Here is a 13246-nt window from a genome sequence, read left to right on the forward strand (position 1 = left end):
GCTCTTATCAGCTTGTTTTTTTATGTTTCTGAAGCTTTTTTCAATGCTTTCTTGGCATTGTCCCACATTCCCTTCCAAGCTGACACCCATTGGTCTAACGTCCGAGAGGCAGGCGGATCTTGGGGGTATTCAGGCATTGGGATAAAATCCTTTTCAGTCGCGATCTTAAAAGGCGTGAAACTGGTGTGACTGTGGACAGTGTTGTTGTAAGCCACTTCAGCGAATGGTAGGAGGTCAGTCTAGTTCGTTTGTTGGTAAACCCACATAGCACCTAAGATATTGTTCCACCATTGCGTTCGCTTTTTCAGCTGCCCCATTCGTAGACAGATGAAAAGCCAATGACCTTGCGTTGAGCCAATTATTTTCAGAAAGTTTCTTCAGAATTTAGCTGTAAATTGCGCCCCCGTCAGAGATTGCACGCTTTGGCGCACCATGTAGTCAGTAAATGTGTTTAAGGAACATCTTAGCCAATTTCTGGGCTGACGGGAGGCTGGAACGGGCGATGAAATGAGCCTGCTTTGAAAAAAGACCAATCACAGTCCATATTACCGTATTTCCTCTGCTTTCAGGTAACTCAACGATAAAGTCTCTTCCCAGGGTTGGGAAGGGTCTGCAACAGGTTGCACTAGTCCAGGGGCCTTCCCTGAAATTCTTTTCATGGTAGCACAGACTGCCCAGCTTTTTACATAGTTCTCTACATCTTTCTTTAAACCCGGCCACCAAAATTGCCTGTGAATTAAATGCAGAGTTTTCAAGTAACCAAAGTGACCAGCCTGTTTTACATCATGGCTGTGCTGGAGTGCTTGGAGTCTAAGTGATTCAGGTAGATATAATTTTTCCCCCTTGTAAGGCAACCCATCCCTGTGGGTTAGAATGCTTTGATTGTCCTTGAACCATTGATCATTAATCAGTTCTTGCTTTAACTTCTTTGTCACAGGATCGTCAGGGTTAGGAGTTTTTGTAGATTGGGGGTTCGGTGGATTAATTTGAGAGATAACCTGTGGTGTGGACATGATAGAATCTATGACTTGCTTGTGCTGGCTTTTATATTCGGGCAATCTGGATAGGGCATCAGCCAAAAAATTCTTTCCACCCGGTATGTATTTTAGGGCGAAATTAAAACAATTAAAATATTGTGCCCAACGTACTTGTTTGGGAGATAGTTTATGAGGAGTTTTTAATGCCTCTTAAGTTTTTGTGATCAGTCCACCTTGCTCCCCTCTAGGTAATGACGCCATGTCAACAGTGCCCCCCGAATCGCAAAGGCTTCCTTCTCCCAGACAGCCCATCTTCGCTCAGTGTCAGTGAACTTTTTAGAAGTGTAAGCACAGGGTTGTAAGGTCCCATCACGATTTTTCTGAAAAATTACTGCTCCTACAGCCAGATCACTGCCACCGGCTTGAATAACGAATGGTTCCTCTGGGTAGGGGTGCCTTAAGATTGGTTCAGAAGCAAATAATCTTTTTAAATTCTCAAACGCGGTTTGGCATTCCATAGTCCATTGTAGTGGCTGATTAGGTCGTGGCTTTCCCCCTTCCTTGCCAGTTTTTAACAGGTCTGTCAGGGGTAAAGCAATTTCAGCAAATGATGGGATGAATTGACGGTAGAAATGGGCAAACCCCAGGAAGCTTTGTAGCTGCTTTCGAGTATTTGGAGGTTGCCATTCAATTACAGCTTTCACTTTGGCTGGATCCATCTCAATGCCCTCATTGGAGATTCTATTGCCCAAATAGTCCAGACACATCTGATGAAATTCGCACTTAGACAGTTTGATGTAAAGCTTAGCGCTCAGCAGTTTTTTCAATACTTCTCACACCAAGCTTACATGGTCTGTCATATTCTCGGTATAGATTAGGATGTCATCAAGACACACCAAAACGCAGCCCGACAGGGCTGAAGTCATGCTACTAACAAACACTAAGCCAATACATATATAAACCTGGGATAAGGTCTTCAACAGAAAGGAGCCCACTGGAGTTTAGCAGCCAATAAATTGAAATAAACACAAAGATCTGCTTTGTACCATGGTGACTTGGCTCCCAACTTTTCGGGGTGGCATTGTCAGCCAGGAAGATCTTAAGAGAATGGGAAAATGGAAAGGCAGTGGTTTACCAAGTCTCTTATCACAATTTCACAGCTTTTAGAATATTCTGTTGGTGTATCAACTGTCCTGTTGGCCGTCAGCTTTCCTGATCTAGCCATGATTCTCTTGGAGGAAAACCTCAACTATTCTTGATTTCAACATATGCAAGATTACCTACCGCATTCCATATTTCACAGCGTATGCTTTATATGTGCCCTTCTCTCTTGGCATGCAGTGTTGGATGTGAAGTTTAATCTGAAAGAAGACAGGGGAGGGAATTTGCCCATTCCTCTTTCCTATTCAAGGCTTGAGTGCCTTGAAAACTCTACTTTATAAAAGAGGAGGGGAAGTCCACCCTCCAGAATAGTTTTTTGAAATTGCATGGAGGGGCACACAGCAATTTTGTATCTAGCAGGAGATTTTACTGGATCTTGTTCTTTTCCATGAATTAAAGCAATTCTGGTTTCATCCATCTTATGAAAATGTAGGAGATGGCTGCATATGAAGAATATTACCCTAATATAAATATTCCAATTTTCCAACATGAATCATCAGGCAAAGTCACTTGGTCTTTTATCAAAACGTGATGATGGCAGTTCAATGCATTTAAGATTGAATCGCCCTCAATCAGTATAAAGAAAGTAGGAATGTGCCTTTGTAAGTAAGTACATGAGATTTTATTTTTTTTGAAGTCTTGAACTTTTTGTGGGGTTTTTCTTTATGGCTTCTTTTATCTTGAATGATTTTCTGCATCTGGTTTTGCGGGTGGGGGGGACTACGTTTGGGGAAAAGGAAAGGAAGACATACACATCCCCCCCCCAAATTATGGAATGAATGTAGCATTTTAGTTATTTTCACATATATTTTTATTGTTATTAAATGTAAATGCCTGTCCAACAATGACAGCTAAACCTACACACTTACTATGGTCATATCTAGTCCAGCAATTTTGATCAATACGCGTATTTGTAGACTATTATCCAACAAGGGATATGCAATATTTGATGGTCCTTAGGATTTGGTCAGTCCTTGCAGAAAAGCTTCTTTTAATGCCTATTTTCCTGTCTGTTTCTCTTATCGTTACTTTCCATTTCTAGAGTTTTTTGTCTCTTGTAACTGCTTGGTGATAATGGATATTCAACCTACTATATTATGGTTAGAACACCTGAAGTGGCTCTGCTTCTTTTTTTCCTCTGCTAGGATAATACATTTGAGGGGAAAAAAGGAGGGGTGTCCCAGAGGCATGATCCAATTAGAGTGGATTACCTGATTTCAGCCATCCATTTAAAAGGATGTAGAAAACCTCAGAGACTCTCTTCCAGTCACCTGCCTGTCAGAACACATTTTCTGCTATGGGATAATTTAATAAGTACTGAATTGTTTTGCTGGAAGCTATCAGGGAAGAGTCTGTTCTTTCCTCTGCTACTTGGTGAGGGCAAGACTGAGGACTGAATGCTTCAGGGCTGCAATAGCTGGCTTAAGAAGGATCCAGTGGAAGTCAGACACAAATCCTTCGTGGTGCAACTGGAAGCAAAACAAATGTAGAATCCCTTCCCCTACCCCAAGTTTGGTGTTTCTTCCATTCATTGGGAATGTACAGATCAGTAGCCAAAAATAAATTGGGACATGCTTCCTTCACCTGCTTGGTGTCTCAATCTAAAAATGATAAGGTTGGACAAACAGGAGCTATTAACATCCTATTGCATGGCCTTAATAGCTCTTTTACTGGACTAGCGTCTTCATCTTTCCTGTTTTGATAGGCAACCATTTTTATGAAAAGAGTTAGCTCAGCTTGCAGTTGCAAGGCTAGCCTAATTTTGTTGACTGACTGGGGACAGCCCATCCATCCTTTTTGCATAGGAGAGCAAGACACCTGCCTTTTAAAAACATTCCCAGATAGGCAGAAACTAGTATTTAGTGGAGAAGGGATTATGGAATGGTGTCAAACTGCCAGCCTGCGGGCCGGATGCGTCATGCCAAAACCCCGCCCACCAGCAATGGGGAAAAAGTTGCCATATGTCGTGACACATGTGACGTGGCGAGTTTGACACTCCTGGTGTAGACATTAAGTGGCAAACTTTGCTTCACTTTGCATGCTCTTCTGCCATCTCTGACTTTGTTTTTATTTATTTTTTAACAAGGAATATTTGGTGTCATAGTGACTTAAAAGGTAAACTGCATTATTATAGCAGGGATTTTTGCAAGTTATTGGTTCATCAAATGCATATAAGAGGCTAAAAATGGTAGGGCACAATTATCTGAATTTTAAAAATGCTAGCTAGTAAAAGCAGTAGTTTGTTTTTACAGGTACCATGTCAATTAGTCCTAAACCTATTCAGGCTCACTTAGCTGTAAAAACACATATAGTTTAGAGTACAAAAATGAGAAGTACAGGTAGTCCTTTACCTACGACCACAACTGAGCCCAAAATATCTGTTGCTAAGTGAGACAATTGTTAAGGGAGTTTTGCCCCATTTTATGATCTTTCTTGCCACAGTTGTTAAGTGAATTACTGCAATTGTTAATTAGTAACACAGATGTTAAGTGAATCTGGCTTCCCCATTGACTTTGCTTATCAGAAGGTTGCAGATGATCACATGATCCCAGGACACTGTAACCATCATCACACGACCGTGGGGATGCTGCAACAACTGTATGAAACAACTGTAACTGCCAATTCATGTCACTTTTTTCAGTGCCATTGTAACTTTGGTCACCAAATAAACTGTTGTAAGTTGAGGACTAACTGTATTGAGAAAGAAAAACTAGGTCTTAGTACTTGAGAAAGAAAAAATAGGTCTTAGTACTTGAATATATGAGTAGTCTTGTAAATAATAGGTTACACGTGAACTAGGCCACAGACCAACTCATAAACCCCCTGGTGTTTTGTATGACATTCCCCAAAAATGATTGTCAACTATCACTTGAAATTGGGAGTACTATACTCCAACCATTTGCCCTTATCTTAGTTGTTGTCTTTGAAAACCTCATGTCTCAGTTTGGCTTTATCCCATGATATTTTTCAGTCCACTTACTTGGCAAAACTGGATGCATCCTCCAATTTTTCCCGTAGTAACAAGCCTATGAACTTCTAGGGTTGAGGGGAAACATGAACCAGGATCTCCCAGATCCCAGGCAACACTTCTATTCCTACACCACAACCAGCAATCCTGTTTTTTTCTGGCAATTACTCCTTTTTGGGTTTTTTGTTTTTTTTTGGTAGCTAATCTCAATTCTTATTCACAGAATCTTACAACACTAAGCTCTATTCACAAGTGAGACATAAAGTCTGAAGAAAAAGCAGGAATTTGGTGACACATTTGTACTCCTTGTCATTGGTACTAAGCACCAAAATATCCATTCCACCAAGGCCTTTATAAAAATATTGGACTTTATAAACAATCTTTTGGACTGATTAGAGAATTCTTGTTTGGAATCTAAATAATATTGAAGAGTTGGTGGAAAGCTTTCAACTATTCTCACAGGCTTGCTCACTAGCCAGGATGCAATTGTACACATTTCCTATATAGTTAGGTATTGCTGAATTGGGTTCACTCCTGTTGATTATATGAACAAATGCTCATTCTCTTGGCTTGTCTTTAGTGATAATTTGTAGCTCTTACAAGGACAATTCTGTAATTCCTTTAATCCTAGCAATTCTTCCCAATATACTCCCTTTCTACTTCTTCATCCTGCCAAATATAACATTTTTTTCTAGTTCATTATCTGTTCACATCCCATGTCTAAAATACACAGCATGACTATCTACTTGCTAATTGTTTCCTAAGGGGGCAGTCAACTATTATTTGGTCCAGAACTGATAAATTTTCCTTTCAATCCATAGTACTCTTATAATAGCTGTCTTCAAATTCATAATTCAAAGGTATTTAAAGTCTTTCTTTCTCATTCAGTGTTCAGCTTTCATAATTATGCGTTTACTATTAAGCAGACCATTGGTTTAACTATTTTAATTGCTGTCAGTGTAAATAATATCTTTATTCTTCATGATGTTGTCTATGCTCACCAATGCCTTCCTCTCTAAAATTAAACTTTACTTTTCCAAATTTCTGTGTACCTTTAGAGTCAAAGTTATCAAATACTTTTTCCCCATCAAGTGTGAATTCAAAAAGCATGCAGGTTGACATTAGTTTGTTTGTATAATGTAAAATATTAAGGCAGTTTAATAATAAATTTTATGATACATCTTTATTTTTAACTAATAAGTGATAATGTTTCCACTTTCAATTTTGATTCCAGCTGTCATGTTTTCCAATCCTGCCATTTTTAATGCATCCCTTTCTCAGTTCCTGTCCTGTTTTTTTTTCTCCCCAAATCCCATTTTTATGGTAGCACCTTCTAAATTGAAAAGATCTCCCAGTAGAATAATCAAGTTTTCTGGTATATTCATTAGTCTTAATGGGTTCCACATTCTGGCATGCTCCACATAGTCAAAGGCCCTGAAGTTGCCAATGAAATTAAAGACAAACCTCCTTTGTATAGTCTCTTGTTCTTTCTAACACCCATCTTACATTAGTTATTTGATTTTGGGTAGCTCTGTTGTTTATAAAAATCTACCTGTTTGGCATTTTTTTCATTTATTATGATTGCATTCCTCTTAAGCAAAACTTTGTATGAGGAACTAATCATTTGATAATGTGAACATTTCTTGTTGTACCTTCCTGCTTCAATGTCTGATATACACCATATTTCTTATTCCTAAATTATACTAATTTGTTCCATATTTGTTCATACCAAGTTAACATTTTTACACTGCGGTTTCCATAAAGGGTATCCATATTTCATTGTAGTTGTCCATATATAATCAATGTCTGTAAACAACTCCTTCATAAATTACAGCTAATATGTTCAATCCATTCAGTAATTAGGGCCATAAATACTATGCAACTTTCCAGTGTAAAAGGACAAGTCTCTTAGCAGTAAAAAGGACATGGAGAATACATTTCCATATATGTTGTTCCAAAAATACGGATGTCCCAAAATATTAAATTTTGCCCCCAAAACAAATGAATATATATCATTACATCTCCTCAGAAGACAACAGATTTAGAACATTACAACAGCATGTGCTTTAATGAAGGATTATTTTCATTAAAACTTCAACAACGTAACAATTTATTCATTTCTTTTCAATACAAATGCAATTGGATCCAATAAGCCCAAAGTATAACTTTTTTTGTTGAATAGGACTTAAGTTTAAGATTTACTGAAATGTTTGATTCTAATGTTCAAACAGTTTGGATATCAAACTGATTTATCAATAACAACTTATTTATAGAAATAAATTGCAGGCTTTTTATTTCCTAAGGTTCAATGATCACTTCTAATAACTGAGATGTCTCTGAAATTGAAAATGACACTAGTTCAAATTAAGATATCAATATGGTATTGATCCTCTGACAAAGAAAAATATTTTTAAAGGATAATCATTGTCCAATAATTGATCTAAAGTAAAAAAAATCCAAACATATATCCAAATCCATATAATGTACTTTTAATCAACTTTAAAGTCTAGATTAGCCCATAGTGTTAATTTAGCATGAGAAAAAGGAATAAAATGCAATTTGCCAGATATAGTCCAGGATAAAAAGAAAGAGGGAATGGTTTCCCCTGCCCTTGTGTCTGATTCTAAGGGATGATACTTATCTCCAATTCACAGCCTAATCCACGGGTCAGCAACCCGCGGCTCTGGAGCCACATGTGGCTCTTTGAGCCTTCTCCTGTGGCTCCCAGCCTCCTCCGCCATTTGCAGAGAGAGACAGAGAGAGAGAGACAGAGAGAGAGAGACAGAGAGAGGCACTTGCGCTCCCCCCCCTCTCTCTCTCTCAGTGGGGGAAGAGGACTGGCAGACCAAGAGACAAAGAGAGGGAGGAAGGGAGGGAGAGAGAGAGAGAGAGAAAACACTCATGCATAGCAGCCTCTATTTCTTTTTAATTAAACTCTTCCATCAAGCTCCCGCCCCTCACACGCGCAGGTTTTGCCTCTCCCAGTGTTTTCTTTTCTCTGGGAAACGGGTCCAAGTGGCTCTTTGAGTGTGTAAGGTTGCAGACCCCTGGCCTAGTCTAGTACACCACAATTTTTTAAAATCTACATAATAGTGGCAGGAGTTAGGTTTAATTCATTATACTATATTCTATCATATCATATTTCAAATACAAAACATTCTAATTATCAAAAGATCCTTTTTGTGTCTGGGAAGGAGAATTATACTATGCAAAGTCTCCAGAATGTAATACTGTTCAAAATATATGCATATTTCAAAATTTGAGAAACTGAAACCGCCGTTGACAACTATATGTTTTTCGAATCTATCTTCCAAACTGAAGAATCCTGTAGAAATTTATAGAACAGTATACTGAGTTTTTGAAAATATATCATACACACACTTCTCCACAAATGGCATTTTTGTAACGTGCAATAATTTCTTCCCAGAACATCATAAATTTAGGTCACTGTAAAACATCTGCTTTAATTCAGTATTTTTCTCAATGCCTCTACAACAACATGATGTACTTATTACATTTCTTCACAAATACAATGGGGTCTTTGCAAAAGAAGGAACTTCTTTTCATTACTGGTACCATCAGTAAACAGACTACTCTGTGTCTTTAGTCTGGATACATTATAATCTCCAGATCTTCCCAAGTACTGGAGGAGTGTCTTTCCAACTTGGATGGGGCAGTGGAGAGTGGCGCCTCAACATCTGGCATCCAAACATATCTCAATGTTGCATCCATTGAGCAATCAAAAATATACAATACAAAAAGGCAACACTGAAACAGATTCAATAAAACACAGCATTAATCGTGTCTATGCCCATGTATTTTTCTTGATGACAATATAAAAGTAAGTTTGTCAATGCTGCCTTCTGGGCCAGATTTTAAGAGTTTCTTTTCCCAGATGTGTTGGCTTTTCTCACATCACTTGTGGAATTCTTCTGGATAGACTAGAAGGTTTGGGAGTCGGGGGTACTACAGGTAATCCTCGACTTACAACAATTCATTTAGTGACTGGTCAAAGTTACAAAGGTACTGAAAAAAGGTGTCTTACAACCATTTTTCAGACTTACGGCCTTTATAGCTTCCCCATGATCATGTGATCAATATTCAAATGCTTGGCAGCCGGTTCATACTTAACGACCCTTGCTGTGTCCCAAGATCATATGATCACCTTTTGCAACCTTTTGACAAAGTCAATGGGGAAGCCAGATTCACTTAACAACCGTGTTACTATCAACTGCAGTGATTCACTTAACAACTATAGCAAGAAAGGTCATAAAATGGGGCAAAACTCACCAAACAAATGTCACAATTAACAACAGAAACTTTGCGCTCAATCGTGGTCATAAGTCGAGGACTACATGTATTCTATTGTAGTTCTGCTCTTCCTAAATGGTTAATTCCAGTCAGTGGTCATGAAAGGAAAGAGGTTGACTCCACGGGAATGCTAATATAGAGTTCCATAGGGCTCTGGGCTCCACCCGTGCTGCTCAACGTCTATAGAAACTCCTGGAAAAAGGGTTATCCATTACTTCATTATTACATACTTTGACACTGCAGGATGAACTGAAGATGCCATAAAAGTCCTGAACCTGTGTCAAATATTCAGATCATAAGGATTTGAATGGACTAAAAAAAGTTTGAATTAAGAAGACAAAGTTGCATCAGTAAATGTGTCTATCACCTCATAACACTGGCTTTAATAGTTACTCTGGATGGAGTAACTCCTTCTGAAGAATGTAGTTCGCAACTGGGTGTGTGTGTGTACGCATCCTTTTGGACTGTTAGTTTCTACTCAAGCAGCAGATAGAAACATGGCCAGTGGGTTTTTTTGTCCAAAATCTGGCTCACAGTACAACCCTATCCAAGGATGCCCTGACATTGATAAGTTACACCAGGGGTGTCAAACTCACAACATCACATGATGTGTTGTGACGTATCATGGCTTTTTTCCATTGCTGGCAATGGAGTAGGTGCCATGACGCATCCAGTTTGACACCCCTGAGTTACACCTGATTATACCCAGGGCTGTCTTTGGAGAAGACCTGCAGCAGATAGAGAATGTAGTAGTCTGTGGGATAACTAGTGGAACAACTCTCCAGTGTAGAATAGTACCAATTCTGAAGTCACCACATTGATTGCTAGTAGGTTTCTAGGTTCAATTGAAAGTGCTGGTTAATACTTAGAATGTCTCTTTTTGGTCTAGCACCAGATAATGAAGCTATACCTTACCAGAACTAAATTTGCTGATTTGATCTTTTAAAGAAGACCTGTTGAAAATCCCACCTGAGGAAAATACTGGGGTGGGGTGGGGTGGGAAGAACCAGAAGACAGTCTTCTGTTCCACTTCTGGAATACTCTGTTCCCAGAGATGCATACCTCTTAGTTTCTACAAATAAGTAAATGCTATTTCAATAAAACTTTTGCTCCAACTGGTTTGATTGCGGGTGTAGAGGAAAACAGAAATGAAGTTGAAGTAGGCAAGAGCTGTTAATTAATAAGAGACACTGACAGTAAATAACATTCCAGCTCCTGGGAAAGGAGGGAGCATGAGAAAGAGGCTCAAAATAAGCCAGCTTTGATTCTGTTGGGATAAGAAGGGGCAGAGGGAAACTCTGGCAGGATTTCAAGATATTGTTATTATAGCCTGTAACAATAAGAGGAGTCCTAGTAGTGTCCGTGGTGTCTGTTTCCAGACCTGGCTTAACATAAAGGGCTGGCAGAGGGTAATTATGGTATGTTTGTTGAGTAGAGGACTTTGCTGTCATTTTTCTTTGTGATATATTCGCTATATGAGACCCAGCATGCTTTAGAATTAGGGTAGGTTATAAATATTGCAAATAAATAAATCTCACCCTCCTCCCTTTGTGAATTACTTTTAGATTCCACCTGGGAGGCACTGTCAGGCATCAGAGAATTCACATGCAACAGATACAGATGCTGTTCTGCTTGGCAGAACTGCTTACCCTGCTTTTTGCTGATAGTTTTCTTCCTCTTGTGTTTGTTAGCAGTGAAAGCATTTGTATTTATGAGGAAAAGAGAACGGAGGACAGCTGAGAGGAATGAGCAAGAAAGTGAGACTAAACAAATAACTGTGCTGCTGATAAGGAGTGTAATTGCCAAAATCTTAGAGGATAAGCTAGATAGTAGTTTCCAGCTGACTTTAAAAAGGGAACCAAGGTCATGTTGTCAAGAAAACGTCACAGACGCATCTGCCCATGAAATCACCAAGAGTAGAGCCTGACTGAGGCACTCTTTTAAGGAAGGGTTCCTCAAAATGGGTTCTGTGAGAACTTAATGGGATTCTATGAGAGACTGAGAAAAAATAATAATTTACTCAGACCCAGCCAATTTTCCATCACTAGAACTTGGCCTCTTGACTAGGGTTTCCAGGAATTCCAACCTCCCCCCTCCAACTAATAGCATCTGTGGTCTGACAAAGTTTAAAAACCCATTTTAAGGTGTTAGGTCTCCATCTGGTGGCCACATTTATACAGTATTATAGCTTCTTAAATACACAGCATCTTCGTATTGCATATAAAAAGGAGAAGGCAATTAGCCATGTGTTTTTTTCTGCTACTTACAGCATATTTTGAAAATATAGCTGCCAGTTTGTCATATGTAGTAACAGTTCACAACTGTAGTGCATGTCTAAAATCATAATATTTACAAACATCTAATACGTAAATTCTCCAGACTGCTTTGCAATTTATAGAGCAGGATGTCTTTTCATCCTTGTAACCTCAAGCCTTTTACAATATTAACAACATACAGGGTCCATTTTTATTATACTTAATTTAGTTTCCAAACCATGTGCTTTCCTCCATATCATCCCTCCTCACAGTCTGGAGGAATGTCCAAGGCCCTCCAAGGTACAACTGTCATCGTTTGCTTCATGAGTTAATGTGGGTAAAGCCCATAGAATCCTAAATGTGCATTACAGTAGCCTCCATAAGAATACTGAAATATGGCCAAGACCCTTAGGGTCTTCAATAGCATGTTGTGAGGCTGTCTACATCAAGGGTTCTGTGATAAAGCAGGGTGTCACTTGTCAGTAGCTCCTTAAAGTAGCTGTACCTTTTCCTGGGATCAAAGACTGCTTTCTGCAGCTGCAATACAATGCCAGGAAAAAATGTACTTGGTTTAAACAGCTGCAGACAGATACTATATGTGCACTCATGGGAACTCTGAACTATTTTTTCTCTGAATTTGAAGTGTTGCACAGCCCTAATCTTTTGTATCCTTCCAGAGGGAACAATGGGCTGATAAGGATACATGACAAGGAAAGGAAAGGGAGAAAATTGTTTTCAGCAGCAATGGATAAATAGTATTTTTCAGGCAGATGAGATTGAAAGCCAAGCAATGATTGGTTTCAGAGATGTGAATTAAAGAGCAGTAGATTCCTGCTTCTTAGATCTCTTCCAGTTATCTCCTGTAACTAATTTACACAGCAACAAAACAAAAATACAAGAAAATAATGACATTTATATATATATATCAGGGAAGGTAATTTGGTTCAGCAGCTGTTGTACTACTGAGAGTAGCACTTGCCAGCATGTGCAATGTGGGAGAACGATGGAATGTATTACTTTCCCAACACAACAATTAGGGCTGTGATTGTATACAAACATAGCTAGAAATAAGCATATAACTGAACTAAATAAGACATTTCCCCACCTGTTTCTATAGCACTGTCCTGAAGATATGAATAATTAATGTTTTAACCCTAGAAGAATATAACAACATAGAGTAGGTGTTGGAGACTGCTTCATCTTTTGCTTCTATGAGTTGTTTTGTCAACTGAAGTAAGCAGCAAGATAAGGGGAGAGAGCAACTGTGGTGTAGTGATGAAAATGATAGCCTTGGATCACGAAGACCCAGCTTCTAATCTTCCCTGAGGCATAGAAACCAACTTGGTGTCCTTGAGCCAGACACTGCCTATCAGCTGTAGACTGGAAAATTCAGAAACATCTACCCACCAACCTGCCTTGAACTGGTGTGGCAGATTATAGTTCATAATCTCAGGGAAATAATTATTATTTTGCAATGGATGATACTCTGAGACCCTTATCTGTTATTATCAGCCCATGTCAACCACTGCAATTTTTATTATTATTTTTGTCCCTGTGCTTCTTACTCACCTATT

This window comes from Protobothrops mucrosquamatus, unplaced genomic scaffold, assembly GCF_001527695.2.
Source record: "Protobothrops mucrosquamatus isolate PMUCROS unplaced genomic scaffold, P.Mucros_1.0 scaffold635, whole genome shotgun sequence".
In the NCBI taxonomy this organism is placed as follows: domain Eukaryota; kingdom Metazoa; phylum Chordata; class Lepidosauria; order Squamata; family Viperidae; genus Protobothrops; species Protobothrops mucrosquamatus.